We start from the raw sequence: 16,515 nt of genomic DNA, 5'->3' as shown, positions 1-16,515 counted from the left end.
ATTGAAAAGACTTATTGTATGTGAAGCACTATGTTTATTACAATTTATTTAAAACCTTTCTGGCAGACACTTACTAGACCTCACCCTCCAGCTTTCCCACCCATGAGACACCTGGATTGTCCCTGGGGACTTAAGTGACCATGCCCAGCAACTCCATCCTCAAAACTTTACCATCCAGGCAACTTTACTTTTACTAATTGGAGCATCCAATCACCTTTCTCTATGACAGTACAAAGATCACCTTACAAGAAAGTTCAAATCTCTTGTTTTTGTAACACTGGGCCTTTAACTTTTGTTAAATGTGTATATATATGTTTTAGGATTATGTTCCTTGTTTGGCCAGAGACTTGGCTTCAGAGAATTTTAAACTTTCAGCCAGAGTTTGAGGGGATTCCAACCCCTTTTCTATTCTAAATCTCCTATCTGAAGAGTAAAAATACGTAGGTAAGAGGCACAAGAGTCCCGGCTTCCTCCGCGGCAAAGCCCACGAAGCGTGCAACACCAAGGTGACTGAACTAGGCCCGACAAATGCAGGGCGCAGGGTACGGACAGGCAAGCATATGGAAACTTAGTCTAGCCTAAGCCCTGCCCTTGCCGCCCATCCCAAACTTCCCCTTTAGTCCTCCCTCCGCCCGGGTAAGGGCAGGACTGCGGAAGAGGAAGCTGTCACGGGCGCGCGCGCAGCCCCTCCCCTCCGTGACGTCCGAGACGCGACGCGTCGCAACGCAGTGCAAACTGGGAAAAGGGGATGCGCTGGGCTGGTTTCCGTCGGGCTAGCGAAGGCTAATTCTTCCTCGAGTTGGTGGAAGATGGGCCTTTGGCGAGGAGGCCGGCGTTAGTCAAGCGTTCCCGGCGCCACGGTGAGTGTGGGTCTGGGTCCTGTCCTTTGTTCCTCGGAAAGCTGTCTGCATTGAACACCCTTTCCTTTCACCAGCTGCTGGTCACTCGGGAGACCAGTCCTGTCCGCCGAGAGGGGTGGAACAACCCCGAACATAGAATCGGCTTTTAGAGGAAGGGCCCAACCTCGAGTCTTTCCCGCCGCCTACCTAGGGTTACCCAGGGAGTTTCTGTAGTTTTTTTCAGGTTTTCCGATCTTAGAGGTGGCCTTGACCATTCCTCGTTCTTCTTCGACACTTAGACTCGACTTTGACCTGCTTCCTCTGGCCTCCGTTTTCTGATTTTCTGCTGTCGGGCTACAATTCCAGGCCTTTGATACCATCTCTCAGACTGTTTCCCAATCCCTCCTCTGTCCCAATCAAACTTGGTTTTAGTGAAGTCCAAGTATGAGTTTAAAGAGCCTATAAGCTCATCAGAATTAAAATATGACTTTCCCAAATAAAAGCTTTTGCTAAAATGTGGCCTCTCTCCTGGAGTTGCGGGATAAGTTAATTTCACCTCCACTCCACCTTGGTAATTTCAGAACCCTGAATCGCACTGATGTTCATTTATACATAAAGCTGTAGACCACACTTCTCGGGTTCATTCTTTTCTCCAGTTCATTCTATGACCTTGAAGCAAGTCATATAATCACTAACAAAATACTTACCTGAAGGCATTTAATATTTGTTAAGCACCTTGAGGGTTTCAGATGAAAGGGATGTTACTCTTTCCGAATCTGCAAGCAGTCTTAGTTTTTGTATGTCTTCTGCAGCCATTAAAAATATCAAGTGATACTGTTAAGGAGCTGTACCTGTTCTAGGCTTGCTCTGGGGCTTTGCTCTGTAAGCAGATTTTGCATTTCAACAGATTCTGTTTAAGGTTCATTGTCAAGTGTCTTTCTGATGGATTTAAATAGTTTCTTGTGACTCCACAGTACTGGACCCGTTTGTCTGAAAGGTGATGTAGGTTGTGCTTTGCTTTTATCATATTGCTCTGGCTGCCTTGAAACGTGTATCCCTTTTTTTGTGGCACATTAGGTATATCTTTAAAATTAGATAGTAAGATTCTTATAATAGTAAAACAACACTTGTTATTAATGACCTAAATATGCATTAATTGCATGTAAGCATGTAGGTATGTGTTCTTTAAGAAAACAATGCGTGAGAAAAACAAAAACAATTTAAAGATGTCTTTCTAGCATTTAACTCTGTATATCTGCTTGACCCTTATTAATCATTGTGGTCATTTGTTCAGTAATGTGAACATACTGGGAAAGATCCAAAATGGCTTCTGTAAAGTTCTAAAATCAAGCATATTAGATTTTTTTCCCTTAAAATATCTAACATATTTTCTACATGAAGTTGCAATTATTTTTGTAGAGATTAAGGGGAAAATGTGCCCATTAAATATGAGTTGATAACCAAATTAGATATAGTTAAGGAAGCATTTTAAGAAACTATTGGTTATTGTCCCAGTTACCAATTACTATATAACGAATCACTCCAAAGTAGCTTCAAACTACAATGTTTTATCTGGTATATTTCTCTGGGCTGCCTGGGGTCAGCTGGTTGATTCTCACTTAAGAGTTTCATGCATTTGTAGTTAGATAAGCAGCTAGGTTTTGGAGTCATCTGTAAGCTTACCTGAGTGGAATATCCCAGATGGCTCATTTGTATGGGTGGCAGTTGATGTTGTCTGGGAGTTCAGCTGGGGATGTTATCTGGAGCGCCTGCACATGGACTCTTCATGTGCCTTGGACGTCTCACAGCATGGAGTTTGAGTTTCAAGAGCAAGTATTTGAGGAGACAGAAGTGAAAGCTGTCTCTTAAAGCTGGACCCAGAAATTGGCATAGCATTGCTTCCAGCATTCTCTGTTAGAGCAGTCAGAGCCCTCCCCTAACCAAGTGATAGACCCTACCTTTTTTGGAGGGAAGAATATCAAAGAATTTGGGGCCATTAACCTACTATAATAAAGTTGTATTAAACTAATGTTTGGATTTAATAGTAGATGCGGAGTAAGGTACACTTCTGATTTCTTTAACCATAATGCTTTGTATCTTCACAGTACGTTACAATTTTCAAAGCATTTCTCTGTAGGTATTTTGTCATTTGGTACTTAGGAAAACTCTGTAGAAGCAGATGAATCGTTCCCATTTTGTAGATGACTTAAACTGAGGAGTAGCAGTGTTGGTGTTGGGAGGATTTAAGGAATTTGCCCGAAGTCATGTGCTAATAAATGGAAAGTGAAACCAAGACCTACAGTGCTCTAATAACATAAAACTTAATATAGTAAATGATGAAATATTATATTAAGCTTATTTGGAATTCCATATTTATCACCATACTAATTCAAGTAAAACTACTCATGTGTAGTGGTGAATAAAGTCAGTGTCTCCTCTAACACATTACAGTTTAGTTTTTCATAATTCTGAATTCTCTGAAACATACCAATAATGATGTGAACCTGTATGTCTTTATAGTAAGAGAAATTGTTACATGTTATAATACCAATTTCAAAACAAATTAGTCCTGAAAAAGTTATGGGTATAGGAATCCTGAAGGTTTTTATTTTAATTATTATTCTCTCAGTTACATAATTTTAAAAATGAAAATGATTTCTGAGGGCACCTGGGTAGCTCAGTCAGTTACACGTCTGACTTTGGCTCTGGTTATGATCTCATGGTTTGTGAGTTCGAGCCCATGTTGGGCTCCGTGCTGACAGTGTGGAGCCTTCTTGGGATTCTCTCTCTTTCTCTCTCTCTCTTTCTCTCTTTCTCTCTCTCTCTTTTTCTCTCTTCTTCTCAAAAATAAATAAACTTCAAAAAGAAAAAGAACATGGTTTCTTATTATTTTGATAGATTGGGAATCATAAGACTTAAAATATTGATATCAACTAGAGCCTAATTGTCATCGTCATACTGTTTCACTGCTTTTAGTAACATGCTTATATCCATTTTTTATGTCCATGGATCTGTCTTGACCACGTGTTAGAATTTACCTGAGGAGCTTTTAAAAAATACCTGTGTGCAAGTCCCATGCTCTAAGATTCTAATATAAGCATTTAGGAGTGGGTTCTGCGCATCAATATTTTTAAAAATTCTTTAGGGGATTCTACAGCTAAGATTGAGAAGCATGTCTGCTTTTGTTTATGGTGGTTTTTGGTACATACTAAGTATGATGTGGTTCCCTGTTCATCTATTCTTGCATATGCTAAAAAAATTAAGGAGATAGGGAGAAGATGTACAAAATGGATTAAGGTTATAAATGTAAGTAGACACCTGTTACAGAAAACAGTTACCCTTCTGGTTTCTTTCTAGGAATAGTCTTAATTCAAGTTACAGATTTTGGCATGGTTTGTTAGTACCTATATGATGGTTCTTTGCTTTATATTAACATTATGTACTTCTCTTTCATCTTAAAAGGTGGAAGCTTTGTTAGGAGGTATAGTCTGTGTATTTCTTATAGCTTCTGACATGGCACCTTGAATAGATGTAGGTAGTCTAATAAATGTTTGCCAAATAGAAGACAATTTATACAGTCAGTCTTCAAAACTAGGACTAGTTACTTTATTCTTTTTTTTTTTTTTTTCTTTTTAAGCATTGTAAGAACTTAAAGTTCTTTGAAGCTCTTTTTTTGTGCTTTTCATGACGTTGCACTTATCTGGTTTTTCTTCAGGCTGTTTCTTTCCTCTTTTAGAAACATTCCCTTTCATACTCCTCCCCACCAGGTTCTGAGCCCTTCAAGTATATTATCAGTAATAGAGAAACAAGATCTTATTTCCTTGATTCATTCTCCTGATTTATTATTAGCATAAATGATGTCTGTGTTTTAAAAACTATTATAGAAATTTTAAAGTATACATAAAAGTGAAGAAAATCAGATTGTTTTGAACCACATCCTAGATAATATATCATTTAAGTGTCAATACTTTGTTATCTCCCAAAACAATAGGGATTATCAAAATTAACATTAATGCTTTAATAGTTGATTTAATATTTGTCTGGTCTCTCTATGGACCAAGTCTCTAATTACATATTTATATCTCTGTCAAGACATCTTTAGGTGTTGTTCTTTTTGTATACATGTTCAAAATTTTCTGTAAATCAATAGTTCTCATTTGGGAGTAATTTTGCCCCCCCAGAGGTCATTCAGGAATGTCTGGAGACATTTTTGGTTGTCACAACAGGATGGAGATGAATACTACTGGCATCTAGTGGGTAGAGTCCAGGGATGCTCCTAAATATCCTACAATGCAGAGACCAGCCTCCCACAACAAATTTTTATCTGGTCCAAAATAGGAGTAGTGCCCAGGTTGAGAAGTGCTGCGGTAAACGGACATTTTTAAGACCACAGTATTCATTTTGTTGTTGTTGTTAGTAGCACTACCATTCTGTGGTGTGTGTGTGTGTACAGAAGAGAAAATTTTCTGTTTCAGTCTGTTACAAAAGCATGCTTCTGCCTTTTTGTGTTCTCTTAAATGCAACGGCCTGCTAATTCTTATCCAAGAATAGCTGTAAGGGATTACAAAGTATTATTCTTTTGTTCTTGTTTCTTCACATCCATCTTGTATATTCCCACTTTGACCTGCCCTGAGATATCATTTTTCCCTTTAAAACTGGTTTAGGGGTGCCTGGGTGACTCAATTGGTTAAGCGTCCACCTCTTGATTGTGGCCCAGGTCATGATCTCATAGTCGTGAGATTGAGCCCCCATGAGATTGAGCCCCACGTTGGGGCGTAAGAGTCTCTCTCTCCCTCTCCCCTGCTTGCTCTTCTCTCTCCCTTCCTCTCTGTCTACCTCTCTCCCTCTCTCTCTCTCTCTCCCAAAAAAACAAAACAAAACTAGTTTATTGCCTGCTGAATAAAATATAAACAATACTTGACGGCTTCAGAAGTCCTCCATAATATGACTCCATCTCCTTACCTAATATAATTTATTGTTAGCCAACCATTATTAAGTGTTGACTGTAAGGACTGAGGTAGGTGCTAGGGATCTAGCATGTCAGAGTAGTGACACGTAAAGAGTACATTTGCATGTAATCCATTGATCTGATAATTTCCCAGTACTGATGGTGCCCAATTTACAATGGTTTGACTTAGGATTTTTCAACTTTTTGATGACGCAGAAGTGATACACATTCAGTAGAAACCGTACTTCAAATTTTGAATTTTGATCTTTTCCCAGGCAACACTATGTGGTATATTCTCTTGTGATGCTGGGCAGTGGCAGTGAGCCAGAGCACCCAGTCAGCCATGTGATAGTGAGGGTAAACAACTGATACACTCCAACTATTCTGTTTTCAGTTTCAGTATAGTATTCAATAAATTATATGAGATATTTAACACTTTATTGTAAAGTAAGTTTTGTGATAGATGGCTTTGCCCGACTATTGGCTAATGTAAGTGATCTGAGCACGTTTAAAGTAGGCTAGGTCAAGCTATGATGTTTGTTAGGTTAGGTATATTACATGCATTTTCAGCTTAATGATATTTTCAATTTATGATGGATTTATTGAGACTTACCCCATCATAAATTGAGAAGGATTTGTAATCCCTATAGTATTCCTTATTTTTTTCATTGCCTTCCCATATTAATTCCTCATTTTGTGTCTTTGTTCATGTTGGTTTCCTCTTCTGGAATGCCCTCCTTTCTCTCTGTTCATAGCTAAATCTCATCCATAGGGCTAGTTTCTGTCTCTGCTTCATCACATCATCATGAGCACTGCATGTTTATGAGGTATGAGGGTCTTAAAACCTAGTCATAACTGTCATTTGGCCCAAATACCATACTAAGGCAAAGGCAATGACATAGATTACACATACTGTAGACCTGAGATCAAGAAATGAACTTCCAAGAACTGGGGCCATCAAGGATGGAAGAAGTGGACCTTAAGTTGGTCCTTGAAAGCAGAAGGACCAGCACAAAAGAGAAGAGAGTGGCTGGAAGAAGCTACACTGCATTTTCTCCTTCTTTTGACTTCCCAGTGACTAGAGTCACATATTAATGTACAGAGTAGCAATTAGTTGATGGCTTATTATTTAATAAGTATTAGATTGGTCTTGGTGACTAAACTAATTTGAATCAGAAGCCCTGTGGTGACTCTCTTTATCCTCTAGAGCAGTGTCACTCGAAGTAGTCAGTCTGTGTGATAGGCTTGAATATGAATCAGTGGATTGCTTTCTTCACAGAGAAAGTCTTGCTACTATAACAACTTCAGTGTGCTTAATTGATTTACATTCTTTCATAAATTTCTTATGTTATCACACACGGGTGACAGTTCCCCAACCATCACTGGTCTGTGGGCCACACTTGGAATAGCATTACTCTGCAGAACTTGTACACTTTTTCATTTGTAACCTATAGTAAGAAATACATTTTACATTTCAACCCAGTGTTCTGTATATGCATACGCATATAAACAAAACTGAAGTTTGATGAAACAATACTTAACCTTACCATATGTGACATGCTCTCATATTTTCTCGTCAATTTTATTTTTTAAATGCTGATTGTGACCTTCTAAATGGTCTTAAAAAAATAAGGAATACTATAGGGATTACAAATCCTTCTCAATTTATGATGGGGTAATGTCTCAATAAATCCATCATAAATTGAAAATATCATTAAGCTGAAAATGCATGTAATACACGTAACCTAACAAACATCATAGCTTAGCCTAGGCTACCTTAAACGTGCTCAGATCACTTACATTAGCCAATAGTTGGGCAAAGCCATCTATCACAAAACCTACTTTACAATAAAATGTTAAAAATTTTTTTTGAGTATTTATTTTGAGAGAGACAGAGTGTGTGTGTGCGTGAGAGCAGGGGAGGAGCAGAGAGAGAGGGAGAGATAGAATCTCAAGCAGGCTCCATGCTGTCAGCACATAGCCTGACATGGGGTTTGATCCCATGACTGTGAGACCACAACCTGAGCTGATAGTTAAGATTCGGACACTCAACCAACTGAGCCACCCAGGTGTAGGTGGATTTTTAAAACACTACTGTCACACAGCAAGTGCTAGACACATAGCAGATACTTAGAAAATATTTAGAAAATAAGTTTTAGCAGTCACTAATTCTTGAAGGGGTTGAGCCTTTTAATACTTTAGGATTACCTTATTTTTTTTTTAATCTATTTATTTTGAGAGAGCATGAGTGGGGAAGGGACAGAGAGAGAGAGAGTGAGAGTGAGAGAGAGAACCCCAAGCAGGCTCTGTGCTGTCAGACAGCAGAGCCCGATTCAGGGCTCGATCCCATGAACTGTGAGATCATGACCTGAACTGAAATCAAGAGTTGAACGCTTAAGTGACTGAGCCACCCAGGTGCCCCAACTTTAAGAGTACTTTAAAACATTTCATGAGGTGTGCCTGGGTGGCTCAGTCAGTTAAGCATCTGACTCTGGCTCAGGTCATCATCTCACGGTTTGTGAGTTCAAGCCCCATATCGGGCTGCATGCTGACAGCTCAGAGCTGGAGCCTGCTTCAGATTCTGTGTCTCCGTCTCTCTCTCTGCCCCTCCCCTGCTCATGCTCTGTCTCTCTCTCCCTCTCTCAAATATAAACACTGAAAAAAAATTAAAACATTTCATGAATACTTACTACTCTATGGCATTTAAATTAGAATGAGTATAGAATGCCTTATATGACATATAAGGCAATCAGAAGATATAATGAGTGCTATTGCTTGTCAGAAGGGTAGAGATGAGATGAGATGATGGATGCCTGCTGGAGACAAACTTTGCTTTCCTTTCAGCTTTGCCAAGAACCCAGGCAGTGGCTCGTGTGAAGCCCTAGTTCAGATACCAGGACCAGTTTGAATACCACAAACCTCAGTCTTCACTTTTTTTACTTTTTAGTCTTTGTGGTTCAGGTCATCTCATTTCTACTTTTTCTCTTTGGAAGAATCAGAAGGATGTCATAAACAGAGAGGTGGATACATCTGCGTTCCCTTTCCTTCCCCCATTGTTAGCTCATTTCAGTACTGTCTGGATTTCACTTTTGGAGCATTGCCGTTTGACTGAAGCTGAAGTATTTCATCTTTTTTTTTTTTTTTTAAGTTTATTTATTTATTTTGAGAGAAAGATAGTGAGCAGGGGAGAGGCAGAGAGAGAGGAGAGAGAATCCCAAGCGGGCTCCACCCTGTCAGTGCAAAGCCCTATGCGGGGCTCAAACTCACGAACTCTGAGATCATGACCTGAGCCGAAATCAAGAGTCAGATGGTTAACTGACTGAGCCACCCAGGCGCCCCTGAAATATTTCATCTTTATCAGATTTACACATCTTAAGAAAATCAATTTTTTAGAAGAACTTTAATTTTTCTTACATATCCTTTTTTGTTTTTATTTGTTTTTAACTTACAAACCTTTCTGAAGCATAACACAGTTTTAGTGGGCTGTATGTTATATTCAGTTCTAGAGCTAAACAAGTAGACTGTGTAAATAGACTGTATAAATATTCAGTTCTAGAGCTAAACAAGTAGACTGTATATATTAAACATTTTATAAGGATCAGTAGGATTGTTGTGACAACAACAAACTGCTGCTGCTCTTTTTCTTGTTTTTACTGTTACAGCCCAAATAAATTATGATTTCATCCAGTGATACAGCCCTTAATTTATTTTGTCAGTCTATTTTGAAATCTCTTTAGAGGTTTTCACTTTAAAGTGTAGCAGAATGACTTATCAGGAATTTAACACATTAAATTTCGCATAGATTTAAGTTACACATGTATCCTTTGCTGTCTTATTTGTTTAGGGGAAATACTCTTTACCTTGTACTTTGACTTCTGTAGAATGTGTGCTTGTAGAGACAAACAGCAATTAAGGCAGTACTGTTAAGTATTTTTAATACCAGGCATCTTATTTAACAGCATAATTTATATAATTTTGTGAATGAAAATGAAAACAACCTTGGTCCTTTTATTAGAGAAAATGTTTTCTTATTTCAGCTATTCTCAAAAATCAAATAAGGACAGGGGTGCCTGGCTGGCTCAGTCAGTAGAGCATGCTACTCTTCATCTCGGGGTTATAAATTGGAGTGGGTGTAGAGATTACTTAAAAATAAAATCTTAAAAAAAAAAAATCAAATAAGGACAGAGAAGTTCACTTTAAAAAATACAATCTTTCATGGGGCGCCTGGGTGGTGCAGTTGGTTAAGCGTCCAACTTCAGCCAGGTCACGATCTCGCGGTCCGTGAGTTCGAGCCCCGCGTCATGCTCTGGGCTGATGGCTCAGAGCCTGGAGCCTGTTTCCGATTCTGTGTCTCCCTCTCTCTCTGCCCCTCCCCCGTTCATGCTCTGTCTCTCTCTGTCCCAAAAATAAATAAAACGTTGAAAAAAAATACAATCTTTCTCCCAGAAACCCTCAGAAAAAACTTTGTCGCCGTAATCTTATTATTGTACTTTCCCTCCATGTATCTAATTGTTAGCCAATCCCTGTTATTCTACCTTTGCAGTGTCTCTTGTATCTGCCTCCTCCATTCCATCTCTCCTGCCCTAGTTCTGACCTTCATCATCTTTCCTTAGGATCATTATCATAGATTACTAGTGTCTTCTTTATCTCCAGTCTTTTAAAACCTAACTTTGTAGTGTTGCCAGTTTGGATCATGTAACTCTCTTCTTCAGAACCTTATGGTTATTACCTTTAGAAAACAAAGTAAATGCTTTAATGTGACATTCAAGGCCTTCCATTTTCTGTTCCCAGACTATTTTTTCAGGCTTTCCTGTCTAGTAGGTCTTAGTTCGTTCCCTATATCGGCTAGTTCCTAAAGTTCTTTGATTTTTTTCCTGTCAAAAGCCTTTTACCAAGATTCACATAAATGCTGTCTCTTCCAAGATCCCTCTTCTCATGGTTAATCTTCCTTGTTAATTTTTCTTATTGTACAATGTTTGTAACTCTTTATAGTTGGATATCTTACTGTGTTGTATTACCATTGCTTCCAGCTTTCTCTTTCACGTTAATTTTTTTAAACTTGTTGAGGAAAGAGATATCTAATCTTTGAGTTCTTGGCAGCACAATATCTTTTATACAGCAGGATATCTGTGAATGTTTGAATCAAATTTAATCTTGAGATAGCTAATGGTTTCCTATTTTAAGTTACCTAGGTAGCATAATTAGTTTTTGTATTATTTGTCTTTCAAAGATCCAAGCTTTAAAGGTAATCATGAAAAACAGATGCAACTGAGAATATTGTCTAGACCTTAATTTTAGAAGGTTCAAATCAATAGCTTTCTTTCCCAGCCAAGAAACCTAATTGTCATGAATCAACAAAATAGGCTCTATCTGACTTTTTGAACATATATTCTGTGGTTAGACCACTAACTTGTGACCCAGATAGAGAATAGAGTTGGAAAAACAGGTACTGTCAGACTGGTACCTGGTTACTCTGCCTAACTCTGGCTTTAGTCCCTGTCTTAGTACACTTACTAGTATCACCAACAAAAAATGATTGGGTTTTGGGGGAATTACATTTCAAGAGGTGGTTTGTATTGGGGGAGCAGATATTTGTTCACTGTTGGCTAAGTAAGCCTAAGATCTTAGCTGAGCTACTTGAGGGCAGAAGAGTCAGAAATAGCTCTTGTTACCATTATCTGTCTTCTGGCCTCATTCATAGTCCCAGCTCCAGTGTCCCCTGCCCTCTGCTATATGTTTCCTTAAACACCTTCCTTAAGAGTTTCTTGACCTTGCTGTGCTTTCCTTTAGTCAAATGTATTACTCCTCAACTATTGCTTCTTATATTTCAGTAGAAATCATGTTCCTGGAGCACCATCCAACTCTATCCCAGCATTCTCTTTTTTATTGCCAGTTTTTTATTTTTCAAGTTATCTACAATGTTTCCATTTCTTTATTCCTTAATGCTCATGCTTTTGCTTCTATTCACACCACTGTATGGAAGCTATATTCCAAAAGATTTATATATCAGGCTCTTCCAATATTCTAAATATATTTTTTTAAATCAATATTTTAAAACATACATATTTTGTCTTTGTTTTACCCATACTTCCTAACTTTCACATGTGTCTGGGTGTTTTCATATTTATATACAATGCACATTTTTATTCATATTTGCATTGTTATACTCATAGTTAATTGCTTTCTTTAAAATTTTTTATGAGATCTATGTTAAGTACATTACTTAAATTCTTTTATATGTTATGAAGCATGACAATAAAATGATTACCGTATGATCACCTTCAAATGTGCCACTGAAGCTGAGGAATAAAACCTTACTGATACCTTGTATGTGTCTCCTGATTACATCCTCTGTCTGCCTCTCCAGATACAGAATTTATGTTTATCATTTCCTGTCTATCTTTATAGATTTATCTTATTTGTATCTTTAAGCAATACACTGTTTAATTTGGTTTAAAACTTTATACAAATGGTGTTATATATATTCTTGCTTTTTCACTCAGAGTTGGGGGGATAGGCAGGAGGTGGGAATGGGGGACGAAAGGGTGTTCTGTGGTTAAACTGTTTATCTTGGAAAGTCACGGACCGTGTCTTATATACCCTTTATATCTTTAATACATAACATAGTGTTTTTTGCAAGTTAAGATACTCAGACAATGCTGTAGTCTCTGTAATTGTGAGGAAATCCAAGGGATCCCTGTCATACTCTACTTAATGGGTGCTGTGACCTGTTTTTGTGATGAATTGTTGATGAATTAGATATGTAACTAGAAGGACATTTAATGTTTTTGATCCATTTGGGAATGATGGTGTGGTCCAAAGGTTTTTTTCCCTCCCCTATCCCTTTGGCTTTAGTCACAGAACACAGGGTGGAGAGACAAGTGTAGAAAGTGCTTCTATTTAAGACTTGTTCCTAAATGCAGAGATCTGAAACTGCTAAGTAAAGCATTTGATTAAACATGTGTTTGTAGGTACATAGAGCAAGTTTAAGATGGAAAAACATGAATGTTATAAAAATGTAACTTTTAGAGAAAAATAGACAGCTAGGTTTGGTGACTAAGGCAGTCAGTTGATTGTACAGGGTTAGAAGGAATAAGTTTTAAAAAATCACAAAATATTAGTATTTAATATAAAACATGACTAGAATCAAAGCAAATCAGGGTGCCTTTGGAGTTTCACAAAAGTGAACAGATGCCTTTTTCCCCCTAAGTTGTACCTTACTCAGCTTTTCAGGATTAGATATTCATTGATGACCACTCATCTAATAAAAGTAAACTGATAAAAGGAAGAGCATTAAGATAGTGAAAGGAAATGATGGGGGGAAAAGTTACAGTCTGTTAAATGCATTAATGTAGTTACAGGCATACCTTGGAGGCATTGTGAGTTCAGTTCCAGACCACTGCAATAAAACAAATATTGCAATAAAAAGAACCAAATGAATTTTTTTGTTTCCTAATCCATATGAATGTTATGTTTACACTGTACTATAGTCTATTTAGTGTGCAATAGCATAGGTCTAAAAAACTACATTGCTAAATTAAAAAATACTTTATTGCTGGCTGGGAAGATGGTAGAGTAGGAGAACCCTAAGCTCACCTTGTCCCAGAGTTACTACTAGATAACATTCACATCAGTGTAAATGACCCAGAAAATGATTTGGAGACTGGCATAACAAATTCCACAGCTAAAGGTGTGGAAGAAGAAGGCCCCATCAGAGAAGGTAGGGAGGGCAGAGATACAGTTTGGAAGCAAAATGAACTGCAGCTATCTATGGTGGGGAGGGAACTGGTGGTAAGAAGAAGGGCAAAAAACAGAGAGCTTCACACCAGAGAGCCCACACAGGGGAGACATTTTCCCATAGCATTTGCTTTGAAAGCGAGAGGAGCTGCATTTTGTGAGTTCTTACGACTGGTGGGACTTAGAGCCTGGGATTTTACCGGTGGGACTTAAAGCCTGGGATTTTAAAAATCAGCAGGCTTGGGCTCTTGGAGAGCCAGGAAGGTGTTAGGAAGTGGAGTCCCCAACCTTAAAGAGACAGCACGACAAACAGCCCATGAAGATACAGCCTGGAAGCAGCAGTTTGAAAAACACTGGGGGCAAGTGGGAAAGAGAGTGATTTATTCAGAGTGTGGCCTAGAGAGGCAGGGATCACAGAGAGACCCCAACAGGAACAAAGGAGCTGGCACACTCTCCCCAGTATAAACACAGTGCCACCTGCAGGAACCAGCATAGCACCAACACTCACTACGTAATTTGCTTACACCAAGCCTGATCCCTGTACTTGGCAGATCGCCCTTCCCAGTCACACTTGGCTCAGTCTGGGCACTGCAGGCCCCCTCCCCCAGAAGACTGGCACAGACCCCACCAACACCTTGTCTCCTGACGCATGCATTTTGTGGGACCTCAGTAATACCGGCAGCAGTGACACATCTCATTTCGCAAGCCGACCACCACACACCTCGTTAAAATGTGTCCCACCCCACCCGGGATCAAACACTGCCCACAACAGGCAAAGAGAGCCTCTGCAGACAACTGGATTGAAGGAAAAAGAGGCCAGGTTCTCAACAGCAGAGCACATGCAACACACATGGGAGATACTCCCTGAAGCACCAGGTCCTGGGGAACAGGGGACATTGAACACAGGACATTACAGGACCTCTTCTTCATAAGGCCATTAACGTGAAGAGCAAGATATGTAGCTTACCTTCTTACCACAGAGAAACAAAGTTAACAAAATGAGGAGACAGAGAAATATGTCCAAAATGAAAGAACAAGACCACACCGCAACAGAAGACTAAGTGAAATGGATATAATGTGCCTGCTAAAGAATTTAAAGTAATGATCACTAAGATAACTCACTGGACTTGAGAAAAGAGTGGACTACATCAGCGAATGAGACACTTAACAAAGAAAACAGAACCAGATAGCAAGAACACTATAAATGAGGGACACCTGGGTGGCTCAGTTGGTTAAGTGTCCAGCTTCGACTCAGGTCATGATCTTGGGGTTTGTGGGTTCAAGCCCCGCATCGGGCTCTGTGCTGACAGCTCAGAGCCTGGAGCCTGTCTTGCATTCTGTGTCTCCCTCTCTCTCTGTCCCTCCCCTGCTCCTGCTCAGTCTCTCTCAAAAAAAAAAAAAAAAAAAAAAAAAAAAAAAAACACTAAAGAAAAAAAAGAGGAACACAATAAATGAAATTAAAATACACCTGATGGAATAAATAGCAAACTAGATGAGGCAGAGGAACAAATTAATGACCTGGAAGAGTAATGGAAAGTAACCAAGCTGAGCAAAGGAGAGGAAAGGAAATTATGTAAATTGAGAATAGTTGTAGGGAACTCTGACTCCATCAGGTGTAGTAACATCTGCATTATAGGGATCTCCAAAGAAGAGAAAAGGGGATAGAAAATTTATTTGAAGAAATAATAATAGCTGAAAACTTCCTTAATCTGGGAAAGGACACAGAAATCCAAGTCTAGGAGGCGCAGAGATCTTCCCAGAAAAATTAATGCAAGGAGGTCCATACCACAAAACATATTAATTAAAATGGCAAAAAGTAGTAATAAAAAATTCTTAAAGCAGCAAGAGAAAAGAAGATAGTTACATACAAGTGAAGCCCCATAAGCCTGTAAGCAGATTTTGCAGCAGAAACTGCAGGCCAGAAGGGAGTGGCATAATATATTCAAAGTGCTGAAAGGGAAAAATCTGCAGCCAAGAATACTCTATCCAGAAAGGCTAGCATTCAGAAGAGAAGGAGAGATAAAGAGTTTCTCAGACAAACAAAATTAAAGGAGTTCATAAGTGCTAAACCAGCCCAACAAGAAATATTAAAGGGAAATCATTGAATGGAAAGGAAAGACCATGAGAGGATGAAAAGTAAAAAACACAAGAGCAGTAAAAATGAGTATTTCTGTAAAAATTAAAGGATTCATAAAATAAAAGGATGTAAAATGTGACACCATATACCTAAAACATGGGGTGGGAGAGGAGTACAAAGTGGATCACCAACTTAATATAGATTACTATATATATAAGATGTTATAATAAACCTAAGAGTAACCACAAATAAAAAGCCAGTAATGGGTATGCAAAGAACAAAGAGAAAGGAATTCCAGTATATCACTAAAGAAAACCAATAAATCATGAAAGAGCAAGAGAAAAAAGGATCAGAGAAAATCTGTAGAAACAACCACAAAACAAGTAATAAAATGGCAATAAATACATATCTATCAACAATTACTTTGAACGTAAATTGAATGCTCCAGTCAAAAGACATAAGGTGATAGAGTGCATTAAAAAAAAAAAAAAAGACCCATGAATAATGCTGCATACAGGAGGTTCATTTCAGACCAAAGACACCTGCAGATTAAAAGTGAGGAGATGGTGAAATACTTATCTTGTAAATGGATGTCAAAAGAAAGCCAAGGTAGCAATACTTACATTGGGCAAGATAGACATTAGGGCAAGGCTGTAACAGACAGACAGGGACACTATATAATCATAAAGGGGACAATCCAGCAAGAAGATATAGCAATCGTAAATATTTAATGTACCCAACATGGGAGCTCCCAAATACATTAAACAGTTAATAGCAAGCATAAAGGAAATCATTAGTAGTAATACAATAACAGAAAGGGACTTTATTATCCCATTTACATCAATGAGCAGATCATCCAAACAAAATCAACAAGGAAACAGTAGCTTTATTTTTAAATTATGTTTGTTTAAGTA

The 16,515-nt window shown here is 38.5% G+C and overlaps 1 protein-coding gene across 1 annotated transcript in view; it reads left to right on the top strand.

The window, feature by feature from the left end:
- The first annotated feature begins 727 nt into the window (after window positions 1-727).
- USP8 (ubiquitin specific peptidase 8) overlaps window positions 728-16,515 on the top strand; it is a 77,686-nt gene continuing 61,898 nt past the window's right edge. The window contains exon 1 of the mRNA XM_030318205.2: window positions 728-860. The gene's annotated coding sequence lies outside the window, so the exon portion shown is untranslated. The remainder of the gene's footprint in view (window positions 861-16,515) is intronic.

Source organism: Lynx canadensis, chromosome B3 (genome assembly GCF_007474595.2).
Source record: "Lynx canadensis isolate LIC74 chromosome B3, mLynCan4.pri.v2, whole genome shotgun sequence".
In the NCBI taxonomy this organism is placed as follows: domain Eukaryota; kingdom Metazoa; phylum Chordata; class Mammalia; order Carnivora; family Felidae; genus Lynx; species Lynx canadensis.
Note: the sequence above shows the minus strand (reverse complement) of the source record. Positions and strands in the feature narration are given on the sequence as shown.